The sequence below is a fragment of the Perca flavescens genome, chromosome 6 (assembly GCF_004354835.1).
Source record: "Perca flavescens isolate YP-PL-M2 chromosome 6, PFLA_1.0, whole genome shotgun sequence".
NCBI lineage: Eukaryota > Metazoa > Chordata > Actinopteri > Perciformes > Percidae > Perca > Perca flavescens.
In genome coordinates, this window is record NC_041336.1 from 2,403,285 (window position 1) to 2,415,813 (window position 12,529).

Genomic DNA, 12,529 nt, shown 5'->3' on the forward strand with positions numbered 1-12,529 from the left:
CCCCCACTGGTGACCACTTCACAGAGCACTTTATGATCATATATGGATATATAGACGGCATTATTCATCCCCTTTTGCAATTAATTATTAGTGAGTTGACTTTTAGACAGCTCTAGCTCAAAGTACCTCTTCTCAGGACAGAGGCTGGTCAAACAAGCCTGTTCTACTACAGTCCTTGGTCCTGAAACGGTCTGCAGGCCAAGCTCAAACTTGAGACACTTAACTCTTTAAATGATATTAGACTTGAAATAATTTTTGTGGTACCTATTGTTGCTGTTGTGATTTATTGTTGTTGGATACTTTCTATGTGACCTTGTCACATGGCCAGGTCTTATACTTGCAAAAGAGGTTTTAATCTCAATGTGGTTTCCTAAAATAAAGGTTATATACAGTATATTATGACATAGTTATAAAAACAAGGGACTGATTTGAGCATCTTGCTCTGCATAATCACATAATAATGACACAGATGTGGAAAGATCAAGGACATTTAGTTTGTGATTGACTGCTTTTATCAGGCAAGTTTCAAGTTTCTGCTGTTTGATCGTGTCAAACAGAGAATTTCAACCATTGACTTGTCTTCTGTTAATAAAGGCATTTGAAGAAGCCAGACCTGTTGTGAGATGGTTCAACACGCAGCAGATGGTTTACGGAGGCTATGGATCAACTCAGGTAACACAGACCGCTCCCTCCATCTTGATTCCTGCAGCTTATGTTAGCTCATAAGAGCCTGGGAGCCCATTTAAACCCATTTCCAATTTTTCCAAATCGAGGCACCAATCACAACCGTTGAGCTTTTTGTCTACATTCAACATGGCAACATGTGAGTTGATGCAGTTGATGATGTTTACAGTAAAACGCTGTGATGGACGATGATATCGTCATTGTCGGGGGGGCGGGGGCTTTCTTTTTTAGATAAATATTTGTTTCTACTACTATGGGCTAACAATTAACATAGAAACAATCTGACATATATTTAAATGCCCTCTGTAAATAGACAGTATTAAATGCTGGGTGATGATATCGTCTATCGGCACAACCCTACAGGCTAAGTTCATAACCTATGCTTCTTCTAAATCTTGTTCCCGTCCTTCACTCGTTCTCTCTCTATAGGCTACTGTAATGGTGTACCAGGCTATAGCGGAGTACTGGGCAAGTGCTAAAGAACCAGAGTATGATCTGAATGTGAACCTCATTATCCCGGGCAGGTCAAAGCCTGACAAGTTCAACTTCAACAGGGACAACCACTACGCCACCAGAACATCTAAAGTCAGAAAACACACAAACACACACACTAAGTAATGGCTAATTAATATCATCATTCCTGATGTTCTCTGTCTGTTTCTTCTGCTGATCCCTGACTCTGTGTGTGTGTGTGTGTGTGTGTGTGTGTGTGTCCCACAGATGAATGATATAAACCAGAATGTGACGGTAATTGCCAACGGTACAGGAGAAGCAACGGTGAAAGTAGGTAGAAGTTATTGTTCTAAGTTTTATCCTCAGTTGATTATTGATGTCTCTTTTTTTAATCTCAGAAGAGCCCAAAGATTTGTTTAATCTTATATTTTTAAAACAGATGTCTATGAGTTCATCACATATAAAGATTGTATCTGTCTGTCAGATGGTGTCTCTGTATTACGCTCTGCCTAAAGAAAAGGAAAGTGACTGTCAGAAGTTTAACTTGTCAGTGCAGCTCCTGCCAGGTAATTTGGTCTTTCTGTCTCTTTCTTTATTTATTGTTATGTGTTGTTTAGGTAAAATATATATATATATATATATATATATATATATATATATATATATATATATATTTATATATTGTTTTTATGAGAAACGAATAAACAAAATATTCAATTACTGTATACATTATTTTGCTCCTGCAGAGAAAATGGATGAGGATAAGAAAACATACAAGCTGAAAATAGAGTTTTTGTGAGTATAATCAAGAAGTGTCAAGAGTATAAGTCATGAGTGTTCTCAGAATTTTTATCTCCATCTTTTTTTTTGCTGTTATTTAATTATTCCATCCATTCTGTGTACAGTTATAAGGACAAAGAGAGGGATGCAACCATGTCAATCCTGGATATTGGCTTACCAACTGGCTTCACCGTTAACACAGCTGACCTGGACTTAGTAAGAACATACAAATACATTATATATACAATACATACAATGCCTTGCAAAAGTATATTTACCTATTTTGTTACATTACAGCCTTTAGTACAATGTTTTTTTAATCTGAATTTTATGTGCTGAATCAGAAGAATAGTCTAAGTTGGTGAAATGAGAAAAAATAGATATACATAAAACTATTTTTTAGAAATAAAAAACAGAAAAAGTCAATGTGCGTAACTATTCACCCCCTTAAAGTCAATACTTTGTAGAGCCACCTTTTGCAGCAATCACAGCTCCAAGTCTCTTTGGATCAGTCTCTATGAGCATGTTACATCTTACCACTGGGATCTTTGCCCATTCCTCCTCGCAAAACTGCTCCAGCTCCTTCCAGTTGGATGGTTTGCGCTTGTGAACAGCAATCTTTAAGTCTGACCACAGATTTTCTATTGGATTGAGGTCTGGGCTTTGACTAGGCCATTCCAACACATTTACATGTTTCCCCTTAAACCACTCAAGAGTTGCTTTAGCAGTGTTTTTGGGGTCATTTTCCTGCTGGAAGGTAAACCTCCGTCCTGGCCTCAAATCACGCACAGAGTGGTACAGGTTTTGCTGAAGAATATCCCTGTAACTGCAGCCAGTGCTTCTAGACTAGTCCCTAGCATTAAATCTCCTTCAGGAGACATTTCGACAGATCTTACAGTAATTGGCAACACGTTTTCTGATTATTTTGCCAACCTTTACTCTTCTGAGTCCTCTTCTCAAGACTGGGAAGGTCCTAAACCCCTTGATCATCTAATATATCCCCAGGTTAATGAAGAGCTTGCTGCTACTGTTGGTGCACCCTTAACTGTTTCCGAAATAAAAGAAGCTATTAAATTCTTACAAAGTAACAAATCGCCCGGACCCGATGGCTACACTACAGAATTTTACAAAGCATTTTCTTCTGTACTTGCCCCTTACTTGGTCAGAGTTTTCAATGAAGTGGTGTTGAAGGGTCACCTACCACCCACGATGTTGGAGGCCTCTATTTCTTTATTGTTAAAAAAGGACAAAGACCCTCTTCTTTGTAGCAGTTACAGGCCTATTTCACTATTGAATGTAGACTTCAAGATTTTAGCTAAAGCCCTGGCCAGCTCTGATAGACCCTGATCAGTCCGGTTTTATTTCAGGAAGGCACTCATTTTCAAATACCAGGAGGTTGGTTAATATAATCTTTTCTCCTCCCACCAATTCACCAGAAATTGTCCTATCTCTGGACGCTGAGAAAGCTTTTGATCGTGTTGAATGGCATTACCAGTTTTATATACTTAATAAATTTGGTCTCGGCCCTGATTTTATAGCTTGGATTAGGCTCCTTTACACCTCCCCCGTTGCTTCAATCAATGTTTATGGCATTACATCCTGCCTTTTTTCATTATCTCGTGGCACTCGTCAAGGTTTCCCCTTGTCCCCATTGCTTTTTGCCTGGCTATCAAACCCTTGGCCATATGGCTCCATGCTGAGGAAGGATTCAAGGGTATTAGACGTTACGGGTTGTCTCACAAACTTTCTTTGTATGCAGATGATCTTTTGCTTTATATTTCAAATCCTGCATCCTCTCTCCCTGTAATTTTCGGCATTTTAAAGAGATTTGGGAAATACTACGGTTACAAGCTAAACCTCGGGAAAAGTGAGTACCTCCCAATTAACCCCCCTGCTAAGCAGCTTCCTCAAGATCTCTTTCCTGCTAAAAGGGCTACAGAAGGTTTTAAATATCTGGGAATCCTTGTCATCAACTCATTCCAAGAGCTATTAACCACAAATTTCAGCCCGCTTTTAAATCGGTGTAAATCAGATTTTGCTAGATGGTCCTCCCTCCCTTTTTCACTTTTTCAACCTGGTGGAAATGGTAGTACAGCCCAAGTTTCTTTATGCCTTCCAATACATTCCCACTTCTGTCTGGTTGAGTCTACTTGTTCTAGAAATTTTGACAAATGTCATATGAATAACGTAATTCCGTGATTTTCCAGATAAGTAATATAACGTAAAGAAATATAACATGAATATGCAAGTTGTTTCTGTATTCATAATTAATATTATTATTCTTGATTGTTTCAAATTGTGGCTATCTGTTTTTTTTGTACTGACAGATTCACTGTAATCCATCCTAGAGAGCATCATGCTGTAAAACTGGAAATACACTAAGGGTGTGTAAGGGAGCGTAATGCTCAGTGACCGATATCCTAATCTGCGGCTGGAAAGCTAAAAAACACAGACACGCACACGCAGGATTTGATGTTAAAAATGTGCAATTTTGGTTAACATGGCGCCGCATTTGAGCAAAAAGCTTTTTAGGAGAAGTAGTTTGTTTATGTACCCTGTGGGGAAATTGGGTTGCAGCAGAAATCAAATGTCATTTTTTTTTTTTAATTAAATTCTTTTTTTGGGGGGGATTTGTCAATTCTGTCTCTTTTGTCCTGGTGTGTGTGTGTGTGTGTGTGTGTGTGTGTGTGTGTGTGTGTGTGTGTGTGTGTGTTTGTGTGTGAGTGCTGGGTTCTCGTTTTTTTTTTTTGTCGGTGGGCTATATAGGGACCTGAAGACAGGTGTGTGGAAGGTCCAGTAAACGGGTGTGAAGCTCCTTTTTGTTATCACTTATCTGTACAACACTTTGTATATGCAAATGTCGCTAACTTGGAAAAAACAATAAAGAGATTGGGAAAAAAAAAAAAAAAAAATATCCCTGTATTTGGCACCACCCATCTTTCCCTCAACTCTGACCAGTTTCCCAGTCCTGGATGCTGAAAATCATCCCCACAGCATGATGATGATGGATGGTGACATAGCGTTTTCTTTTATGGCCAAAAAGTTAAATTTTCGACCAGAGCACCTTCCTCCATACATTTTGGGAGTCTCCCACATGCCTTTTTGCAAACTCAAAACGTGCCATTTTGTTTTTAGCTGAAAGTAATGGCTTTCTTCTGGCCACTCTGCCAGTGTATAATACACGTCATGTATCCACATCCACATACAGTTCAGTCAGCGTTTATGGTTGGGAGGAACGAGATGTTTTAGAAAGTTTAGAAAGTTATCTGACTCTGTGTGTGTGTGTGTGTGTGTGTGTGTGTGTGTGTGTGTGTGTGTGTGTGTGTGTGTGTGTGTGTGTGTAGTTGTCTAAAGGAAAAGCCCGCAATATTGCAAAATATGAGATGAACACAGTGCTGTCAGAAAGAGGCTCACTCATCATCTACCTGGACAAGGTTAGACATCACTGTTTCCTTCCTCTCTACTACTCTCTGCCTTGTTCCTCCTTTCATTATCTCTATCTCCCATTGGTCCACAGGTTTCTCACACACACACAGAGGAGATTGCTTTTAGGATCCATCAGGAGATGAAAGTGGGATTCACACAACCAGCTGCTGTGTCTATCTATGATTACTATGACCGTGAGTCTCAGAGACACTTTGAACACATATGATGCCTCCATGTTTATTGCTGCCAATAGATGTCAGAGTAGATACAACAGGATAAGCTAGCATTATTACATTTTCAAAAAATTGAATGTACATTTTCTGAAATCTTTCTTTCCCATTGCAGAAAGACATTGTGTCAAATTCTACCATCCACTGAGGAAAGCTGGAGAGCTACTGCAGCTCTGTACAAGTCATGCATGCATATGTGCAGAAGGTAACCAGGATGATGTCAAAGTGACCTAATCCGTTGTCTGAAAATATATATTAAGGGCCCGAGCGCCGACAGCGGCGAAGGCCCTATTGAAACTGAAGGAATTATTATTTATTTTTCCCGGCAAATGAATTTGCTTTTTGAGGGGCTTAACATATTCAAAAACTCACCAAATTTGACGGTCGCATCAAGTCTGGTGAAAATGTACGTATTTTAAGGGTTTCGGGAATAGAGCACACAAAAAATGGCTCGCTAGCGCCCCCTAGAATGTTAAGAAAATTGAGCCCCTGCGGTGCGTTTAATGTAGACTCACCAAATTTGGTACACATATGTAACATGTCAAGACGTACAAGAAACTTCATCAGAGCCATACCCTAAACCCAACAGGAAATCCGCCATTTTGATTTCAAAGTTCAAAATTAGTACAATTTTGGCCATTTCCACATGTCGTACTTTAACGAACTCCTCCTAGAGATTTCATCCGATCAACTTCAAACTCGGTCTGTGCCATCTTAAGACGTTAAAGATGAAAACTTTTCGTCAGACGGTGTGGGCGTGGCGTGGCGGCCATTTTGAGTGTTTAGCGATGAACAAAGTAGTTGTTGTAACTTGAGTGTACGTTGTCGTATCTGCCCGAAATTTCTCATAATTGACAAGGGTCCAGGCCTGAGGACACCTACAGGCCAAAATTGACTTTTGGTCATAGCGCCCCCCGCTGGCAAGAGGAAATGCGCCTTCTATGACAAACATCTGATTTGCATGAAACTCAGAATGTGTGGTCTACATGTGATACTGAGCCGCCCCCTATAATATGACCACGCCCATTTACTCAGGCCACGCCCCCTTTCATAACATTTGAACCATTTAAGGTATACCCTTGTGTGAGGTGTCATTGAACTCATGCGCAGTATACCAACTAAGAAAGCTCCAGGATTTCCATATACCCACTTAAAAATGCCCAATGACACACAACAACATATGTTCATTATATTTTTGATATATATTTGATATTTTGAATTGTCATCTGTGTTTATCCTCTTCACATAGGCTAAAGGTATTTCCACCGTAAATTGGTGCATAAAAGTGTATCCGAATGCAGGAAATGAAGTCTTTGACACTCAAAATAACCCTGGGGAGGCACCCAGACCCCCCACTATGATATGCCCCCTCCCAAAGGCAGATTCTGGCCAATATAGCCTCTATATACAGTAAAGTATACCCACTACAATACACCACTGGGCTGTACCTATGTACAGCAGTACTTTGGGCTAAATGCTAAATTGCTCAAAATGCTGACATGCTGTCACATATTGGTTGTTGGTTAGTTGGAAATTTAATTCATTTTGCAGTAGTTGGGTCATGAACATGAACATTGCACAAATTAAGATTTTTTACATTATTACATTACATGTCATTTAGCTGACGCTTTTATCCAAAGCAACTTACAATTGCTACATACATCAGAGGCCGCATGCCTCTGGAGCAACTATGGGTTAAGTGTCTTGCTCAGGGACACATTGGTTGATGTATTGCAGTGGGAATTTAACCCAGATCTTCCGCACCAAAGGCATGTGTCATATCCACTGCACCATCACCACCCAGCCCATTTTTAAAAATGCATTTTATTAAAAGAAAAGAAAAAGTCAGAACATCACACAAGTGATGACAATGTACCTATTTAATGGCAAACCATCAAATAGTTGTTGAGACGTGTTACTAAAAGCTAAAAAAATGTAAACCTGCTGGTGGCGCTACAAAAAAAGTCAGGGAATCACCAAAGTCATTCAAATTTGTCTTCTGGGCACCATGCGTATCTCTATCGGATATTATGGAAATCAATTCATTTTTATTCAGTTGTTGAGATTCTTCCATTTGGACCAAAGTTGTGGGATCACTGACCGACAGACAGACATGGTCACTATTAGTGGTAAACTTTGCTAAAAATTATGGTCAAACCATGATGACATCACCAGGATAATGTATAAGCATTTTCTCAGGCTTGGTAGTAATACTTGAGATGGTACGGTATACTGTACCTCCAGCAGGGGCGGAACCAGACAATATAAACATTTGGGGCTTAGCCCAAACCTTGGGGGGTCCGGGGGCATGGTCCCCCGGTGGAGATTTTTTTTCCCAATTCCGTCAGCTAAATGCACTATTTTTCAGGCTGTTTGTGATTATAGAATGCATAAGGATGCAAAGGAAAATGAGTGTTTCATTAATATTATTATTAGTGTTTTTGTTACTATTAATAATTGATCAGATTTACACAACAAAAGATTTGACACATGGCACTGACAATTCAGCCAAATACAAAGTATTTATTCAATTTCTGCATGGTGACCTATGATGTGGGGGGGTATGGGGGTCCTCCCCCAGAAAATTTTGAGCATTAAACTCTTCATTTCCTGCATTCTGGTGAATTTGTATGCACCTATTTATACCTTTTTCTGAATAAATTAATGCTGGAAATCTTTATGTAAAAAGGTAAACATAGATTATAATCCAAATATAAAAACATAATGGAATATATGGAAGTAATGCTCTCAGACATTCTGTATTTCATCTATTTATTCTCCTGTAGATCATCTTTTCTAATTATATCTGAGTCAGCACACATGTAGCCTACAGGCATCATTTACTCTTCCCTTTTCTTTTGCATCTTTTGTTGAGGAAGTAACCTCCTTAAATGTGCATATGACAATTATTCACGTCAATGATAAATTAAATAATTTTAATGAATTAATAAAGCCCTGGACTGTAATATTTCAGATTTGTTTGAGCAAGATTTCTGCTCAAGTCCAAAACTTTGTGCACATTCAAAATATATCTGTGTTGTCTGAGTTTTGGAGGAGTCGTGATATTTTGAGAAAAATAAAGAGATTGCTCTGCTGATATGGTAGATCTCAGACCTCCTGACAGACACAGAGCCCTGTTTGGGTCTCTGGTCTCTGAATGAGCGAATGTTTAGGGAAGTGTCTGTACGCTGCTCTTTGCTTTTTTTCATTGGTTGTTGCGTGTGGGCCCTTTCTTTTTTTTGATTGGCTGATAAGTGGCAGGCTCGACTAACATCTCCAGGGGCGACCCGCTTGATTCCTGCCGGTTCCATAGTGAGAGCGGCGCGCCAGAGACATTTTATAAATGTATATTATAAATAGTTTTTCCACGTGAGAAATACAACGTGTGGCGGGAGTACGTGACAAAAGACCGAAATGAGTGACTGTCACGCTCAGTTCGTGACACTTGAGAGCCCTGCTTAACTTAACTCAAGTGTTACAACAGCGGCTTCACAAACCTGCACCACTTGTCCGCGGTTGGTCTGACGCTGCTTCTGAATCACTCTCCGGCCGGTGAGGTCTGTTACTATGGTTAGTAGTGTTCCTGATCCGTACTATAAAAAACTTTTGTTATATCCATAAAAAACAGTAACAAAAACCAGTAGAGTGCCTTTTTAAGATCTGGTGAAGGAGATGGCTGTGGAATTAAAATCTTTAGTAAATCAACAGATTGTAAAGTTTTAAATAATCATCATGTTTGTGATTGTTCCATTAAGGCAACAAGCACCTGCAGGATCAAGTATTGTCAGAGCACCAGGCTAGCTAAAGAATAGCTCATTATAATACTTCAAACAAAAAAACAACTCACTAACATACTTAAATTGTGTATCTGATACAGTAGCACTCACTAGAGCTTAGATCGGGCCCAAAAAATCAAGCCCGACCCAGCCCGAACCCGTGCACGTTGTGTCCGAGCCCGGCCCGGCCCGACACATTAACTGGAATTATGAGCCCGACCCCGATTTCAACCCGACACTTTTTTAATCCGTGGGCCGTTATAACCGACGTTCTCAACTACAGTTCAGAGTTGTTTGAACTTCAAAAATCTGTTTAAAATGATCTTAATGAATAATGCAACAGGAGCGAAGCATGTACACCGTTCTGTTAGTTTATTCAGAATGGAACGGATCGCAAATGGATCTGAATGAAGAAAAGTAAAAAACTCAACGTATGTCTCTGTGAGGGCTTGCCTCGCCCTCAGGGGGAGCCTACGCTCGGAGAAGTAACAGAAGAGGAGGTTGAAGGCTGACTATCATCTGTTCTGCCTTGGCGAGCCTGCTTCATGTGTCTCTTCATCATCCACGTCTCCGTTTTATTTGCTGTCATAGGCGAACAGCGGCCGCACTTAATGCACTCAACAAAGTCGACACATATGTTGTCACTTACCACGACTTGTTTAAAATTGTTCCATACCTCCGACTTTCCTCCAAACTTGCTCAAAGGTAATTCTCCCGTTTTTCTTTTTTTCGTTACATCCTCAAGCTCCATGTTGCACTTAAGCTCCACAATACAGCCCAGCAGGCCCGGTGTGATGCTGCGAGAGGAGGAGACTCCGCGCATGACACATGTTGCATTTTGTAACTGTAGTCCAACTTGTGTAACTTTTTGGACACATTTGTTACTTTGGCCTAAATAGATAATAGTTCTGATTATGGCAGAGCTTTCTCCCCACCCAATTAGGCTAAAGTAATGATTAAAAAAAACACAAATGCTTGATCAAGGGTCCGGCCCGGTCCGAGGATAGTGGCGGAAGATAACAGCCCGGCCCAAAGTCGGGCTCGGGTCGGGCTCGGGCTCGGGTAGAGAATCTAAACTCTAGCACTCACCCATCAACCCATCCACACACATCCACGTGTGCTTTTTTGATCAGTTGTGTATTTACATTGTGCCTATTGTGTATTTCCAGAGAACTGCAGTATGCAGAACAAGGAAAAAATCACCAATGAGGAGCGAACAGCTAAGATCTGTGAGAGTACACAGACCAGTATAATAGATTTTGGTAAGAGAGTGTGAATGGATTGTATTTATAAAGCACTTTTATCCCAAAAAATGTTTGTATGTTAGTGTGAGTAAGTGAGCTTACAATCTGCTAACAACTTGTCTGTCCTCAGCGTACAAAGTGAGACTGGAAGGTTTCGAAGACGCTAAGTCCATTGACATTTACAAAGGGAAGGTACTGGAAGTCATCAAAGAAGGTATTTATCTTTCAACTGCTTGAAATGTACAAGACACTGATGGTTTTCCAAGGTCCCTTAACCCTTGTGTGGTATTCGGGTCTGTGGGACCCGTTTTCAATGTTTGCTAAAAGAAAAAGTATGCTATTTATTATTTCTTCTAACTCAAACTCATTGGCCTTGTCTCATTTTCTGTGAAGAACATGAAAAATAACTTATTTTCAATGACTGCACATGGTGAAACCCCCCCACACATAACTATTACATAGGAGGTTCTCCTGGACCCCAGTGTATATGTTGTCTTTCTGCACCTGCTTTCCCACGCAAAGTTACAAAATTGTTACATTTCAAGCACTTTCACTTGTTCTGAAATAAGCACCAATAATGATCAAAAAGCATGTTTATTTTTTGGTTTTAAATTTTTTTATAATTTAATTTCAGTTTTATGATTTTTCTCACAAAAAACGAAAATGATCATATGATCATAAATGTGATCTCACAGGGGTAAATTGTAAATATGAACCATAAATTATGTATATATCATTGGTAATTGAGCTAAAGTAAAAATCTGTTAAGTCTTTTTACATAAATTGTTATGGCTGCATTGATTTAAAAGCCTAATAATGTGGTGGGTCCACCAGACCCGGGAACATTGGCTGTATAACAAAAATATAAACACAAGACAAGGGTTAAAGGTGATAGTGACATAATTTGTTTTACACTTTCTGAAATGGTTTGGGCACATTGAATTTCAATGGTGTTTCTCCTCAACTCTAACTAAAGCAAAAGCTTCCCAGATCACAAATCTTGAAAACAATATAGAACCTTTAGGGAAGTCATAAAAACATAGCTTCTCAGATGATCAGTCTAAACTGTTGGCATCTTTGAAAGATGAATACAATACACTGGCCGTTTGAAAGGCAGAAGTTATCCTGAATGGAACTAGACAAAAGTACTACTTTGAAGCAGAGAGGCAGAGTCACCTGCTGGCTCTTATGCTTAAGGAATGTGAAACAAAAGCTCACATCCCAGCAATAATTAAACTTGATCGCAAAATCACAACCAATCCACAGGCCATTAATGAAACATTTTTCACATTCTATGAAAATCTATACAACTCAGAACTTGCTAATGACGATGCTACCAGTAAACATTTTCTTGACAACTTAGAGTTTCCCTGCCTCAGGCAAACAGACCAAGATGATCTGGAAGCTGCGTTAAAGCTGGATGAACTACATAGAGCTGTGAAATCTCTCAATAAACAACATGACATCATGACTTAGTGTAAACATACATGCCACTTTCCTAAAGCTAAATGGCGTGTTATCTGTAGCCTACGCATTTTGAGCTATCCACGTGTATGTCTATACTGTAAACAGTGGACGTAAACATACACACCACATGGTGTCCCAAAAAATATTGGGGGAAGGCTTTATTAAAAAAAAAAAAAGTTGATGAACGCCACACGCGGGACACGATCCTGGCAATCCTGAGTGAAAGTCCTGTGTTTTACCTATCCACCACCCCTACCAACCTCCATTCTTTCATACTACTCACTATGACGATAATTGACATGCAATATAGGTCAATGGAGACCAAATGGCATTGATAAACCCACTAAAAAACGATTATGGGTCTTGATAACACACCAAAATGGCATACGAATTGGCGTGTCATACATACGCCACTTAATAAGATCAGTCTGCAATAAAGGCAAATCTCCTGGCTTGGATGGCCTCCCAC

General features: G+C 39.7%; 1 pseudogene; it reads left to right on the forward strand.

Moving 5' to 3' along the window:
• Window positions 1-12,529, forward strand: part of LOC114557931 (complement C3-like) — a 143,284-nt pseudogene that overhangs the window by 123,729 nt on the left and 7,026 nt on the right.